We start from the raw sequence: 16,086 nt of genomic DNA, 5'->3' as shown, positions 1-16,086 counted from the left end.
TTGCTTCTATAGTTTACTTTATCTTACAGCTGAAATCTGAGTATTTCATTCAAGGTGTAAAGGTCACTTTGAGAAAATACATTATTTTAGTAAGGGATGCATTGAATTCATAGGACATTTACATAATTGAGATGTATAATGTTTTTATATAAAACAGAAGGATCCATGAGAAGAATAGACTCTCTAGCCATGACAGAAAAAGCAGAAGTATCTTCTTTTCAAGTAGTAATTAATTTCATGGATGGAAAACAATGAGCCATATTTGATTAAACTTGTTTTCAAATAAGGAAATAGAAGCAGTCATGTAATTTCATGATTTTTTTCTTTCTAATATGTCTGTTATTCCCCCAGTTTCCCAGCATTCCTACACAACCTGGTCTTGGAATTCCATATTGATTAACCATTTCTGTTATTTCAGTCCATTTCTGAGGAGCTAGATCCCAGACTGTGGTACAGGTATTATCTTGTAGCATTTTTTAAAGACTATGACTTTGTTCCATACCTTTAACTTTTAAATTCCTTAGATACAATCCCAATAGTATGATCCTGATATTGATAAGCAAAATAAGACAAAATTGGACATATTGCAGTGCCTTTTGGAGAGGCTCATCCTGTCTTTGCTTCCTTAAGTGTAGACACATTGCTCATGGTTGACTGAATTTCTCTCTTCCCTGATATTGGGCTTCTGTCTCCATTCTCTGTTTACTTAAAAGCAAGAGCTGCAAGGGAATATGTCCTTCCTCCATGTGGGCCCCACCTGAGACCATTAAGGTTTTGTGATGTACATATATGAAACAGAATAGCTTTCGTCCATATGAAAAAAACAGCATTAGAGCATATGTTAAAACATTAATACCTCGTATAATTAAAATATTTATAATGCTGGGTATTTAAAAGTTTCTTTTCCCCTAGGCTGCTTTGTAGGTCAAACTTATACTGAGGAGTGTGGTTAATAATGTTTAGGCCAAGTTAAGTACTCTAGAACTACACTGCAATGAATATTTTAACAATTCTGCTAATAACAACTACTGAGATGCTTTATGCAGCACAACACCACTCTCCTGCCCTTCCCTGCAAAAGCGTGCTGGCCGTGAAGAATGAAAAATGAAGAAAGAAAAATCACTAAAATCTGTTTGAGAGTTTCATATATGCATGGATTATGATGGATTGTTGAAAGGAAGAATTTCCAGGGAGCCCTTCAGGTAAGAGAAAGTAGCTGAACGTGCCTCAAGGGGCAATTGCTTTTCTCAAAGCTGCTTGCAGGAAGTTTTTCTTCAAAGACTCATCTGAGACTCCCATAAATTCTATTATGTTGATAGGACTCATTTATCCTGACACTAGTATTCATCTGTGATATGAAATAAGTCAGAGATATTTAATTTGAAAGTAGGAATTGCACTTTCTCCATTTTTTGAAACTTGTTGTATATTTAATATGTGAACTTCTCCAGAGGTTGATTTTGTTCAGGAATTTTTTCAAAACCCATATAAAATATGTTAAATTCTACAATTATTAATCCCAACAAGAATCAGCTATTCATTGAGGAGGATTCTTTTCAACCCCATAAGACCACTCAAATAATTTTGTGGGTGAGTATGATCCTGGCAAAACTAACAGCCTGCTGAATTTTTTTATAGTCCATATAACTTCTCTGATTAATTATTAAATTTAGGGTTTTTTAATATATTAGAGGTGATTTAGGCCATGCTGAGAATCTGCAGGAAATTTGCAATAAGGTTTAAGCTATCATGCAGAATTCTAATAAGGTGAATTTAGATGTACTTGGGTCTAATAAAAACAATTCCAACTTGGTATTTAATACATCAATTATTCACTTTTGGGGAAAAAAATCCATTCTTTTAAATTGCCAGACAACTTTGAAATAAAAACCATTATTCTGAAATGATAGGCTAAGAAGGGGAGGGTTTTGAAATTACCTAAAATAGACAGTAAAGCAATACTGAAGACATAATGAAATCAAACATATTGAAATATTTGAGGTTTTTATCCAAGAATATTTGCAGTGTTTGATCTCATTTCTTATAAAATCTTACTTCCTCCAAAACTCCCTTTTCAAGTTTTCATGGTTTGACATGGAAGTGATTTTTTTTTCAGGAAGTTGGGTCAAACCAATCAGTGGTCAAGTTTGGATATTGGCACCTGAAGTGACCACTGAAGATAGGGATACGCCTCTGAGAACACAGGGGGTTAAAAGCAAGAACTCCCAAGAGCTCGCTCTCTTTGGTTCAGGTCAAGGTGCTGTGCAGATCTCCCCTGCCCAGCCATGGGGCTGGGTGGGGGAGGGGAAGCCATGAGGCCTGGTCGAGGTGAGCTGAGGGGTAGAAGGACTGGAACCGAGCCAGCTCCTGTGGACAGAAGGGTGGAGAGAAGCGGAGATGTCTTTGTCACCCACCCCCCCAGAGGGAAGAGATGGAGAGTCCGGACGGTACCTGTAACTTTGCCGGCGCGGAGGAGAAGGAGGTGGGGGGAAGGCGCCCAGCCTTGGCCTTGGGAATCGGCTGCTGGGCAGAGATATCAGCCGTCCAGAGGGAGTCTGAGCTTTTAACCCTTTCCTGAGAAACGAAGGCTTTGTAAAATATTACTCCTCCTTGATTTGAAGTAGAAGAGAGACAGTCTGGGATCCGAGATGATGGAAGAAGAAATTCTCGAGTTGGAAGGAGATGATGGAGTGGCTTGTGGCTGGACTTCTCTTGTTAGCCATAGACTGAACCAAATTCTCCTAACAGAAGCTGCACTTAGGGTGGTGCGTTGGTGTGCCAGGAGACCTGTTTCAGTGATTACCAGCAGAGGAGTAGAGAGAAGGTGTGGAGAAGCCCTCTATCTTCAAGGAAGAAGAAGAGGAGCAGAAGACCTCTGTTCTTGGACCCTCAGCCCCAGGGGAAAATGGGGGGGACTGTAGTCCCAAAATGAGAAACCGAACTGTTGTCTCTTTTGGTCCACGGCAAAGCATCCTTAAAGGAGCCCTATGAGCAGTCTGTCCATGCACGGTGGTGAGAGCACTGTGACATGGAAAGGAGAGTGTCACCATGGCAGATTTTCTCCAGGCAGTTGCCATGTGTGACATGGAAACACAAGGGTGGCAATTGTGTTTCCTGGGGAGTCTGTGGCACAGGAGAGACTCCTGTCTCCCTTGAAAGATTGAGTATTTGAATATCTGAAGGGGAGCAACTTGATCAGGATCCTGGGTAGTGTCTCACTGTTAAGTTTGTTTAGAAATTAGGTGGGAGGAGGAGGGGTGTTTTAGAAAGTCTTCATCCAGGATTTAGTGTTTGTAGTTTTTATAGTAGTAGTAGTTTAATAAAGTTCTTTCCTTAGTTACTAAGTTTGGGCCTGCTCTGCTCTGTTCCTGATCACATCTCACAGCAATTATTTTAAAAAGTATATTTTCATGGGGGCGCTGGCATCGCGCCAGTGTCAAACCATGACACAAGTTTTTGTCCTTGTAAAAAAGTCATCCAATTCTAGTACCTCTTCCTCATACTACTTTCAAGGAATTCAGGGCCTGGCCCTTAATAAGATAAAAGTTCAGAATCAGATTTCCCAAGGTAGTTGCCTGTTTATCAATGGTAAAATTGTGTTCAAGAAAGAATAGATGTTACTGAAACATGGAATTATATAACTAAATTGTCTAAGCAGAAATATGATAACTTTTGCCTAATACTGTTTGAATAAGAAACAGAAATATGACAGAAGCAGAAATATGATAACTTTTGCCTGATAACTGTTTACTTTCTTGGGAATCAACTTTGTATAGCTCCTAGTTTATGTTGACTTGGGAAATTTGACTGCTAGGCAGATCGTTTTTAAACTTCCTGCATTTCTTCTGAGATCCTTTTAAATCCTCTCAACTTCTCAAACCTGCAATTTTTATGACACATAGATTTTATTCTGGACTCCTGTAGAAAAGGCATTTAATAACAATAAGCACATTTTTCAGAATAAATGAGTCCACTTAGTTTTTCTGTTGTTTTTAAATCGTCCCAAGGATTATGTAGGACTGTGTTTGTACAAAGAATAGTCCTGTCAGAACAATGGAAGCAGTGTGAAATAGCAAGGATATCTTCTATTTACCTCTGAATCGCATTGTGTCACTTTAAAACACTGGTTTGCTATTTTTTATTTGCAAATGTGTGCAATCTATGACAGTGGTCTCCACAACCTTTTGATTGTACACCCATCCCTATGAGTAGCTCCACAAGATGTATTTCTTTTTAGAATCAGAGAATTGTTAGGGTTAGAAGGGACCTCTAGAGATTTTCTAGTCCAGCCACCCTGCCAAGGCAGGGTCACCTAGAGCAGGTTACATAGGAATGTGACCAGCTGCGCTTTAAATGTCTCCAAGAGGGAGACTCCACAACATCCCTGGGCAGCCTGTGACAGTGCTCTACCAGCCTCAGTGTAAAGAGGTTCTTCCTTATATTGAGCTGGAACTTCTTGTGTTTAACTTTATGGCCATTACTCCTTGTCCTGTCTCTGGGCACCACTGAAAGAATCTGGCACCATCCTCTTGGCACCCACCTTTGAAATATTTATATTAATTAATGAGATCCTCTATCAGTCTTCTCTTCCCTAGACTAAACAGGGTCACCTCCCATGTTCTCTCCTTATAAGAGAGAGGGGATCCAGACCCCTCATCATCTTTGTGGCCCTCTGCTGAACCGTCTCCAGTAGCTTCTTATCTTTCTTGTATGGAGAAACCCAGAACTGGACACAACATCTGGGATGCTGTCTCACTAGGGCTGAGAAGAGGGGAAAGATCACCTCCTAGGTACAGTCTTCCTGATGTACCCTAGGATACCATTGGCCCTCCTGGCCAAAAGGGCACTGCTGGCTCATGGTCAGCTTCTCAACAGAGCTGCTCTCTAGCAGGTCATCCTCCAACCTGTACTGCTAATTGGGGTTATTTCCCTGCAGGTGCAGGACCCTACACTTGCCCTTGTTAGAGAAACCTCATTAGGTTTTTCTCCTCCCAACTTTCCAGCCCATCAAGATCCCACTGAATGGTAGCACAGCCTTCAGATGTATCAACAGTGCCCACCAGTCTCCTACAATCAGCAAATTCATGAGGGTATACTCTATCCCTTTATCCAGCCTTTTTATTTGATAAAAAAGTTGTGTAAGACTGGATCCAGTATTGATCCCTGGGGAACGCCACTGTCTACTGGCCTCCAACTAGATTCTACTCCACTGATCACGACCTTCTGAACTCAGCCACCACTTGACCTATCTCATTGCCCATTCATCTAACCCACATCTCTTCAGCTTACCTAGGATGAGGATGTTATAAGAGAAAGTGTCAGAAGCCTTGCTGAAGTCGAGGTATACATCCACTGCTCTCCATTCATCAACCCATCCTCCCATGTCTTCACAGAAGGTTATCAGATTGGTCAAGCATGACTTCCTCTTGGTGAATCCATGCTGATTACTCCTGATGCCCTGCTTTTCTTCTACATCCTTGTTGATAACCTCCAGAATGACCTGTTCCATCACCTTTCCAGGGATGAAGGTGAGGTTGACTGGCTGGTAGTTTCCCAGGTCCCCCTTCTTGCCCTTTTTAAAGATGAGAGTAACACTGGCCTTCCTTAAATCATCAGATACCTCTCCCATTCTCAATGCTTTTTCAAAGATGACCGAGACAGGCAGATACACATTTTCCAGTTGCTTGAGCAGCCATGTGTGCAGCCCATCATGGGCCATGGATTTATGGAAGTTTAAACTGCCTAGCCAATTGCTAACCCAACTCTCTGAACAACTGGAAGTCTTCCTTTCTCTTGCCTTCTCTTATGTCCAAGGTCTGGGACTTCTGAGGGCTGAACTCAGCAATAAAGACTGAGACAAAGAAGGCATTCATTGATTCTACCTTCTCAGTGTCTTCTGTTACCAGCACACCCATCTGATTGAGCAGCAGCCCTACATTTTTCCTATTCTTCCTTTTGCTGCTGAACTACTTGGAGAAGCCCTTCATGTTGTCCTTGATGTCCTTTGCCAGACTCAGTTCCATGTGAGCCTTGGCCTTTCTCATCGTATCCCCGCATATCCAGATGATGTTGCTTTAGTCCTCCCATGTGGCTTGTCCCTTTTTCCATATCTCATAAATTTCTTGCTTGCTTTTGAGATTTATTGGAAGTACCCTCCATCCATGAAGGTTTCCTGCCTTCTCAAAACATCATGAATCCTATCCCCCAGTAGGCAGCATATTTCTTGTGACTGTCTATCAGGCTAGCAGATGGGCCCCTCAATGGCCTGTAAAAGAGAGTCACTCATTATGATCATTCAGTGTTTCTTTTTACAGTAACCACCATGTACTTCTAGTGCAGATTCTCCTTGTTGGTCTTGCTCATAAACATCTAAAGCTTTTAAAGCATAGTATTTGATTTTGGTCTGGATGTTGGAGGGTGGAGGTTGAATTGGAGTTCTGCTTTTTGGGTCATCAGGGTCCAAGGTACCTCTCGCTCAGTACTATTGTAGGTATATGGTTCTGAAGCCACATGTCCATCTCTGTTTCAGCCTCTCTAACAGTGCACAGCCTATTAACTGTTTTCTGTAATTTGGCCATGTGCTGCAGCAGGTCATCAACCTGTGTATGCTGTGCAGGTACTGCCTTTTCCTCCAGGAGGAGTAACTGGGCATCTATTGCAAGCTACCACCTGTACAGGCATCTCTTTCCTTATCAGTTCTATCTGAGTGGAAGCATCAGACTTCTCAGGGGCTGTCTCAGTAAACAGAACAGTTTTGGCTCTAAGTCAAGTGTCCACCATTATGGCAGAGACCTAGACCACTAAGCAATTACCTGAGGTGAGGACCTACCTGCAGATTTTAGCATCCTCCCTGCATGTCTGGGCAAATTGCCACGTTATGTGCCTCTGACATGTCATATGTGGTTTGCCCCTCCTGTTCACTGTGGTGTTAAAGGTTTATGACCTTTTGTTGCTCCCAGCTTTTCCAGTCCCACTAATGACTCTCTGTAATAGATTCTCATTGCTGATGGTGTGTTAAGGAAGCGGTATAGACAGAGTTTAAAATCATCTTGATGTGGCATTTGACTTTGTTAAATGTCTTTAGTGCTCAATGGAAAATAACAATATTCACTTAGGGAATTATTGTGGAATTGCTACAGCATTTTAAATTCAGAACTTCATCAATTTCCCAGTAGTCCCCCCTCAGGAAAAGCACCACGTTCTTCCAGAGGGAGCTCCTAACTTTCTTATGCTTCTGAGAAAATGCCAACTGTACTTGAAGAAATACAGTCATTTGCTCCTGATGCTTTCCATATTTTTCATCAATGCTCCACTATAATCTGTAATAATGAAGTGAACATTAGTAACAACAATTTAGTCTCTGGATGTCGTACAGTTGGCATACCAAGTTACTGAAACAGGGACTAATAATAAAAGGATGGTTGGACAGGAACAAACGTAAATCTAAACCAATGTGGTTAATCTTACATTCTCCATTTATTGTTTACAGACAGTAGTTTTTATACACTTCTAGATAGTTTACAATTGTGAGCACACTCTCATTGGCAAGCAAACATTGTTTGTTCCTGTCTTAAGGTGGCTAAAATTTCACCCTACAGACCTATACTAATTCACACCTAGATAGCTCAGTACATTCGGTTATACCTTAACATAATTTCTGACTGCGCCACAAACTTATTCTTAACTGCACCACAGGCTTTCAGGCCTCCGAGGCCCACATCTGAGGCCTAGGCTGGGGTAGCTCAACCTTCACTCTAAACACATAAATCACGCACATCCAGATTGTGACCCATTTCTCTCAGAAATTGCTCTACCATGACGAATGTCATTCACGTCAGTGGCAAGATCACTTAACATGTTAGATGAGGTATTAATTTGCTCTGAGGTCCAGCAGGCCAGGGATCTTAATTGTGTTAGAGCTTGCGCTGACGCAACCCCGGGGGTGAAAATTGAGGCTATTACTACAGAGGCACGCCCCCAAAGTGATACATGGTCATTACAATGGGGTTCTAGTTGGAGAGCACTTCGTTTGGTTTGTCAAGGCTTCTGGGGCAAACCTATCCCTTGATGGATGGTGGGAGCAAACAGAGTTAATTTACCAAGGTAGCATGGGCCTCCCATAGCTTTGTGAGGCACTGCCGACCAGGCTCGATCCCCACAAAGGAGGAAAGTTCCTGGTGCTAATTTTCTTGCCACACTTTTCGATGGCATCATAGATTGTATCTGATTATTACAATATTCTGAATAGTTATAATATAATTGTGATCTGGGAGACAACCCAGTGTTGCTATCATGTGGCTGATGTTCATTTGGTGTTGGTTTCATAGCATGAGGTCCAAATATCAAACAGTAATTTTCTGGGACAGAGCCCAAAAGATTGAATTCTTGAAGTGGGAGACCAATAAATTTAAGATTCTGCACAACTGCAGCAGCTTGCATTTCCAGAACACTTTTTGGGTCTATTTTGACTTGGGTCCAATTTTTGAATTCTGCCATGGAACCCAGTGGAACTCCAATTAAACAAGTACGAAAAGAACTAGATGGTCTGTTTAAAGACAGGCAGAATGAATCCTGCCCTGTTTGATTGGCCCATGTGACCCACATGTTTTGTCTTTTGTCGACATCAAGGATTCCAGATACTTTAGTTACAAAAACACTACTTAACAAAAATACTGTGACCCACCACATATTTTTTCCATTTGTGATTGTTCTGTTTAACATGAAGGAAACAAACTTACTTCTAAACTTAATTCTAAATATAAACTATACTTATACTAAACTTAATATTATACTGATAATTATCAAATTTAATTTCTAATACTCTAAAAAATTAATTTTCATCAGATCTGGACTTGTGGGATGTTCCAGGTAAATCGTTGTCGTCAGCGTTGTTATCACGGTTGGCTGGGATCTCTGCCTGTGGACACACACGTGTGAATTTTCTCGGTACCCAAACTGGACCAGTACCTGTTGAAACATGCATATAACCTCTACCATTAAACAACACAGGACTTGGCCCTTGCCATTCACCTGTTTGCATGTCCTTGTGATACACATAAAGTCCTGGAATTGCTTGTGGTCTTCCCTCTTTCACTGCTTGGTGGTGTATTACAACTGCAGGTTCTTCTCTACCTTCTGCTAAACACAAGTAATTTAGGGTAAACAATACTTTCAACAATCAATTAGATACATCGATGTCATCATTCTGCTTTTGTTTTGCTAGATATTCTTTCAGGGTACGATTTGCTCTCTCCACCATAGCTTGACCTGTAGAGGAGTGGGGGATCCCTATGGTATGTTTCACCCCCCTCTTCTGCATAAATGTGGCAATTTGTTGACTGACATATGATGGGGCATTGTCAGTCTTAATTTCTACAGGTACACTCATAACTGCAAAGCAGGCAAACAAATGCCTTTTCACATGGAGAGCTTTTTCCCCTGTCTGTGCTGTTGCCCAACTAAACTTTGAGTAGGTATCTACAGTGACATAGACATATTTCAGCCTACCAAACTCTAGAACATGAGTGGCATCCATCTGCCACAATTCTAAAGCTTTCAGACTCCTTGGATTCGTGCCCAGTCTGAAGTCAGGCCTTGAGCATCAATCAGGGGGGTCTGAAATTGTCAGTGCATGATTCTCGCATTGAACAGGTAAAAACACCCATTCAAGCAGAATTGTTGCTGAACCAGGTTGGGACTCCCCCTTTTTCTTTTGCCATTGAAAAACAATGGCAAGTGTGACACCTTGAACCAGGTTGCAAAAAATATTCTCTCTCTCTTTTTTTTTTTTTTTCCTTCTTCTGAACCTCAAATCAGAGAATCAGAGCTCTTTACTGTTCAGAGGTATAAACTTGAGGACTGTTGGCATCACTGCCATGAAGCCAAGGCAGAAATGCTTGGAGATCATCACTGGGGATTCTTTGACAAGGCAGCTGCAATGATGTGTCCTTGCTGTTACATGGTGTCTTGAATGGCTGCGGTGAATGCTGCAGTTTGATTGCTTTGCATCTCATGCTGCTCAGAGGAAGAGACCTCCAACTGAGTTAGTTGAGCTGATAGGATAGCAAGCTGGGCTATTTTTTGCTGTAAAGTCTTTGTTTTTGGTGTTTTATGTTGTGATCATCTCCTGTTATGCTTATTAAAATTGGGACAGTCTGAATCTGATTCGTCTGTGTCAGAATTCGAGGGGAGCGGACAACGTTGTGCAACATGCACTGCTGTGGGCTGTATATCTATTGTCTGCGTTGTGGCTTCTGCTGTCCCGCCACTGAGGCTAGATTCAAAGCTGTTCCCCCTCACATGGGTCTCTGCCGGCAGCGCCGGTTGGGGTGTCGCTCCGCCGCGTGCACGCGCGCCAGCAGCAGTGGCCATGCCTCCTGGGGGGTGCAGGGGTGGCACTGCCTTTCTCCTGTTGCCGCCCTGGTCACCACCCTGGTCGCTGCCCTGGTCTCCGCCCCCGTGTTCCGTCACCTGAGCCAGCCCCGTTCCATCATCAACTCTGCCTGTCTCCTCAGGTTTCACCCCACCCTGGGCGTGGGGCGGCTGGCTCCCTTCCTGTTGTCCCTCATTCTGGCTGGCAGCCGTCTGAGTCACTTCCGCTGCCTGCGCTCATGTCCCCAGGCAAGCTACAACTTCCTGCACGGAGGTGCTGACCGGGGCTTTCTGTCCACGCATTGGCTGCATATTATGATCACCAAAAAATTTCTCGACCCGAGATGGCTTCGGAATTTCTGTTTTTTCAACCCAGGGTCCCTCAAATGCCTGAATTGCTGCCTCGGCTGCTCTCTTTTCAGCGGACCTACTTTGCAATGTCTGTAAGACTTTCTTTACAACAGCTCCAAACTCTAGAACGGATTTTCTGTCCTTTCCGCCCTCTACAGCTGAATTCCACAATAGTTGCCCTATTTATTGCCATTCTGTCTCACTAAAGAGGAGTGCGGGCTTCTGTAATTTGCCCTTATCTGTCACCCATAGGGCTAATTGTTCTAAATCAATGTCCTTTAGTTTATCACCTCTCTTGGAGAGGATATAAATCAAAAGTCGCAACGCCGCATCCCAATCTGTGTTCATTCTGACTGCCTTCCTCTATCTCGGCTCTCAGCTTACCTTCCAACCACTGTGGGGTGCTCCGTATCCTCCAAACAACACAGCTGCGACACCGCTCCAGCCAACCCTGCTCTGGTCCGTCCGCCTCTGCTGCGCAGGGTATTCCACCTCTGCCACGCGGGCACTGCATGAACCCAGAGGCTACCAGCAATCTCCAGTTGCGAAAAAGCAAAAACAACCAGGAGACCATTCACAGGAGGCTTCAGTGCTCCGGCATGCCAACCCCCGTTGCTTTTAAAAGCGATTTGGGATCTGAGACCCCCCCCGCCGCTCCCTCCTGCAAGAGTTTTGGGGGCCGTTCCCCATCACTATCACAGAAGCGACAGTGGTTATTAGAGCAACGACTTTTTGGAACTCATCGGAGTCTTCCTGTCCCTGTTCACGGGTGCCAAGTGAAACAGGGACTAATAATAAAAGGGTGGTTGGACAGGAACAAACGTAAATCTAAACCAATGTGGTTAATCTTACATTCTCCATTTATTGTTTACAGACAGTAGTTTTTATACACTTCTAGATAGTTTACAATTGTGAGCACACTCTCATTGGCAAGCAAACATTGTTTGTTCCTGTCTTAAGGTAGCTAAAATTTCACCCTACAGATCTATACTAATTCACACCTAGATAGCTCAGTACATTCGGTTATACCTTAACATAATTTCTGACTGCGCCACAAACTTATTCTTAACTGCACCACAGGCTTTCAGACCTCCGAGGCCCACATCTGAGGCTTAGGCTGGGGTAGCTCAACCTTCACTCTAAATATATAAATCACGCACATCCAGATCGTGACCTGTTTCTCTCAGAAATTGCTCTACAAGTTATGCATTGTTTCTTTTAAGTTCTGATATGCTCTCAGTCCAGGTTTTACTGAATTTCATTACCCAGTTCTGTGAGCACAATACATATCATAAAGTGTTTTTGTAGCAAAATAAGCAGTTGCTCGCATCTCTTCTAAAGGAGATGCTCCTTTTAAAAACTGAACCAAAATTCTTCTGAACACAAGGACAGCTAGAAGGTTGAAAAGATTACCTGCCAATGTCTAGAATGACTATAGAATGCATCATTTTAAACAAATTTCTTTACATATTGTATGTGAAGGATTATTGTTACTATAGCAACGAAATGTGCTTTGATGACTTAAATATTGTGTGCTATGAATCCTCATTAGGAATTCTCTTATTACAAGATTATTTCCTGCATTTCACTGGGCTAAGATGGAAAGAGCATTTGAACGGGCTGACCTAAGACAAATGCTGTCTAATTCTCTGGCTATCATTCAATGCTTCATCTAAAGCAAAAGATAAATCATCAAAGTTGTTGAAATAAAATTATTTGAAAGAGTTGGATAAAATCAGCCATAACCTCTTTTTTACACATGTAGATAAATCTTTATTTTTCAGTAATATTGTCCTCCTTTATAATTTCTTATGGGATTTGTGAATTTGGATATAGTTGGTTTATTTTACAGCACCAAATTAAAGTATGAATGATTTAAATATGCAATTGGATGTTATTCTAATAGTGTACACATAATTATACTAATGGTTTATAATCATGTTGAAACCAGTGAGTTTGTTGTCTTGTTTTGTATATTTTTCTCTAATTTTTGTTTCTGGATACATGTCAGTTCTTGAAAATCAGGTCAAGGCCTTTTTTAACTTGGAAAAATTTTTTGTTCCAATAAAATGGTTTTTTCTCCTGTAATGATTATTTTGGTCAGCTTTCAGGGCATATACAGCTCTGATCTACTGGATGTGGAAACTGCATGGATCAATATTTATAATATGGCAAATGTTCCTTGCAGGAATCAGAACTCTGCAGGATCCCAAAAAAGGTAACAACAACTTTCCTGCCTGTGCAAATCTTTCTCCTTTTGTATGTTAAAATCTGCAACTCACTGACAATGTAGTAATGTCACATTCCAAATCTTATTGGTATGAGATTGCCACTGTTTGCAGCTGCTGATTTATTAATGTTTTAATTAACTGCAAAACAGTATATGTGCTGGTTTTGTAATCTGTCCCAAAAAACAAATATTATGATGCTTGTGAGTGTGCATTTGCCAGAATTAACAAACAAAGGAAACCATTTACTGTTCTATTTTTTTTTTACATATAATTGAAATGCTTCAGGAGGTTAAATGATTCTTGCATAATCTGAGAGAGTACTCTGCTCATATTAGTATTGCAACAAAGTACTTTCTTGCAGGTAAGATGTACCTAAAAGCTTGTACATGGCTTGAAAATCATCTGCCATATAGCCATGGTGATCTCGTAAGGCTATTGTGTGTCTGATAAACCTATCAAAAAAAACCCCAAGGCTTTGGAAGTTGGAGTATGCTGAATGAGTGGAAAATTGCGTATTTTAGAAACTGGATCCCTCAGTGCTGACAAATTGAAATGTTGCTTTAAGGCTAATATCTATCATGAACATGAATTGAATGTGCATTTTTTTGAGGGCAATGGAACACCATTTTAAATTGAGCTGGAAGACAAAACAGATATCTGCATTTGACTGTATTCATTGAAAATTGGATAGAAGGGGAAGGTGTTAAATAAACCATATTTCTAGGGCATGTGAAGAAAGGGAGGAAGGATGAAAGGAACAGTTATGGAATCTTCCATTCTTGAGGTGTTTTAGGGATGCATGAATACTTGATTTTTTTTTTTTAACTATGTGCAGGTACTGATTTTCACTTGTTCCTCAGACCCATGCAGTGTGTGGATGGAACTTGGCCTGAAAATTCAGGTGCACTGAGGTTCTACCAAATGCTCTTTCAATCTAGCCTTACGGAATCTGAGGTTTGTAAGGATGACAGACTGGAACAAACCTTCTGCTACTCAGTTTGCATGGAGGGAAATGTTCCTGTTTCTCCTTGCCCATCCTCATGTTCCATTTGTTTGTTTTTCTGGAGCTGGAGATTGAGGCCCAGACTTACATATCTGTCTTTCTGCCTCAGATAAATCTTTCACTGAGGGCATAGTTTGCTTCTTGTTGCTAAAGTTTTTGCCTCCAAAGAAGTCCCAAGAAGTCCCCCAAAAAATCTCAAACAAGGAAACAACCAAAACAACACTTCAGGGTTTATTTCTGATGTTTTCTAAACATTTGATTACAGTTATGCTAAAATACTCCTAAGTGGGTGCTTGGAGTGATCTGACATACTGTATGAAAAACCCACAAAGAGAAAAAAAGCCTTCTGAGACGTCAGATGTCTCATCCTTTTTGTTTCAAACTTAATTTTCATTTGGCAGCCTATTCTACCTCTTCACTGATGAAAGATTGTGTATGAAATCAGGATGTACTATATTTAATGCATCTCACATGGATACATGTGCATTCATGCAGAGGTTTGGTTGCACCTATGTAGCATATCTCACACAGCCAATAAAAACTGGATCTCATTCTACAGGTATAATACACACTGCATATGCTTATAAACTAACAGAGACAAGGAGGAAAAAAAATCAGGAAAAAGAACTCCAAGCCTCTGTGTTAATTTAGGCAACTCTGATACAGATTTAAAGATGATATTTCCCATCCAAAAATGCTAGTTATGTGGGAGAGGATTTGTTTTTTGCATTTGAATATTTCTAACAATGTGTGATAAAGAAGGCTGGTATCTGCAGAGGAAGTAGATCTAGGAGGTCACATCACACTTCTTGCTTCACATATATTGTCAATGGAAAAGATTTCCCCAATAATGTGAATTCCTTATAAGGGCTCTCAGTTACCATGCATAAAATGAAATTGCCACTCTGTGTGTTCATCAACAAGCTGGTTTACATTTTGTGTTTATTATATATAATGTACAATAATGTATGAAATACTGTGCATTTACTGTTCTTTATGGGAATATAATATTTACAACTTTGGTGATTCTTTGTTTTTTAAAACATGATAAAGCTGGGGAAGAAGTCAAATGCGCAAATCTATAAAAGATGTTATGTCATCACAAGATGTAATCTGACACCCACAGTGAACCATTTAGTGCCTCTGCACACAGAGTTCCCATTACTTTGGAGTGTGAGAGGACTAATTCTGGGCAATCTGTGAGTGACATTTGGCATTGGTTGAAAAAGCACAGCAGTTATGTGTTCTAAAGGTCACATGCCACTCCTTGCTCCCCAGCATCCATAAATTCTACTATCTACAGTACTAGTTTTTTTATAAACAGAGGCAGGTAACTATCCACCCATCAGTTGACCATCATTTTCAAACTAGTTTCTCACTGTCCCCATTTAGAAGGATGCAGTCATGGCAAGGACCTTTCAAGATTACTCAGTGCAGAATCCACTCAAGATTATTGTGGATTGCATGCTAGATCTGTATTTCTCTCTCCAACAGAGTACAAAAGGAGCTACAATGATTAACCAAATTGCTAATCTCTCTTAAACTTAGACCCAAGGGTGAGGCATCATTTAAGCTACATGGTTAAATGCTATTATCCAATGCCTTCTTTTTTTTTTTTTTTTCCCCTTTTTTTTTTTTTTTTTTAGGGAGCATAAAACTTAGCAATTGCCCTTATTTTAAATATCAAATCCTCTTTGAATAAAATTGTCCAGTGAAATGGCCAAGTTCCTACCCAGGTGTAATCTGTAATAAGCACTCTGATGAGAAAAAAAGCCATGACAGCTTTCAGTTCTTGAAATGTTTGGAGCATCTATTATAAATCAGCATAAATATTTAGGAAATCAGCTTTTCCATTTTTTGCAGTCTTTTTGAAATACGTAAGAATAACTGCCTTAAATGTGTATTGTGCTGCCTTTTAGCATCAGTTGCCTAAATTTAGTTCATGCTGTTACCATTGAAATCTCCACACTTACCACACACACACACTTATTGCTTACTGCTGAAGTCTAGCATCCACTGAAAAGTTGTCCAGAAGCTTGAAGGCTCTCTGGAGTTTCAAAGAATATTTTAAATCCTCCAGGAGTGAATAATACAGTCAGCAGTCATCATTTAGGGATGAGACAGGTACTGA

This window comes from Anomalospiza imberbis, chromosome 1 (assembly GCF_031753505.1).
Source record: "Anomalospiza imberbis isolate Cuckoo-Finch-1a 21T00152 chromosome 1, ASM3175350v1, whole genome shotgun sequence".
Lineage (NCBI taxonomy): Eukaryota > Metazoa > Chordata > Aves > Passeriformes > Viduidae > Anomalospiza > Anomalospiza imberbis.
The sequence above is the reverse complement of the archived record's forward strand: the minus strand, read 5'-3'. Positions refer to the sequence as shown.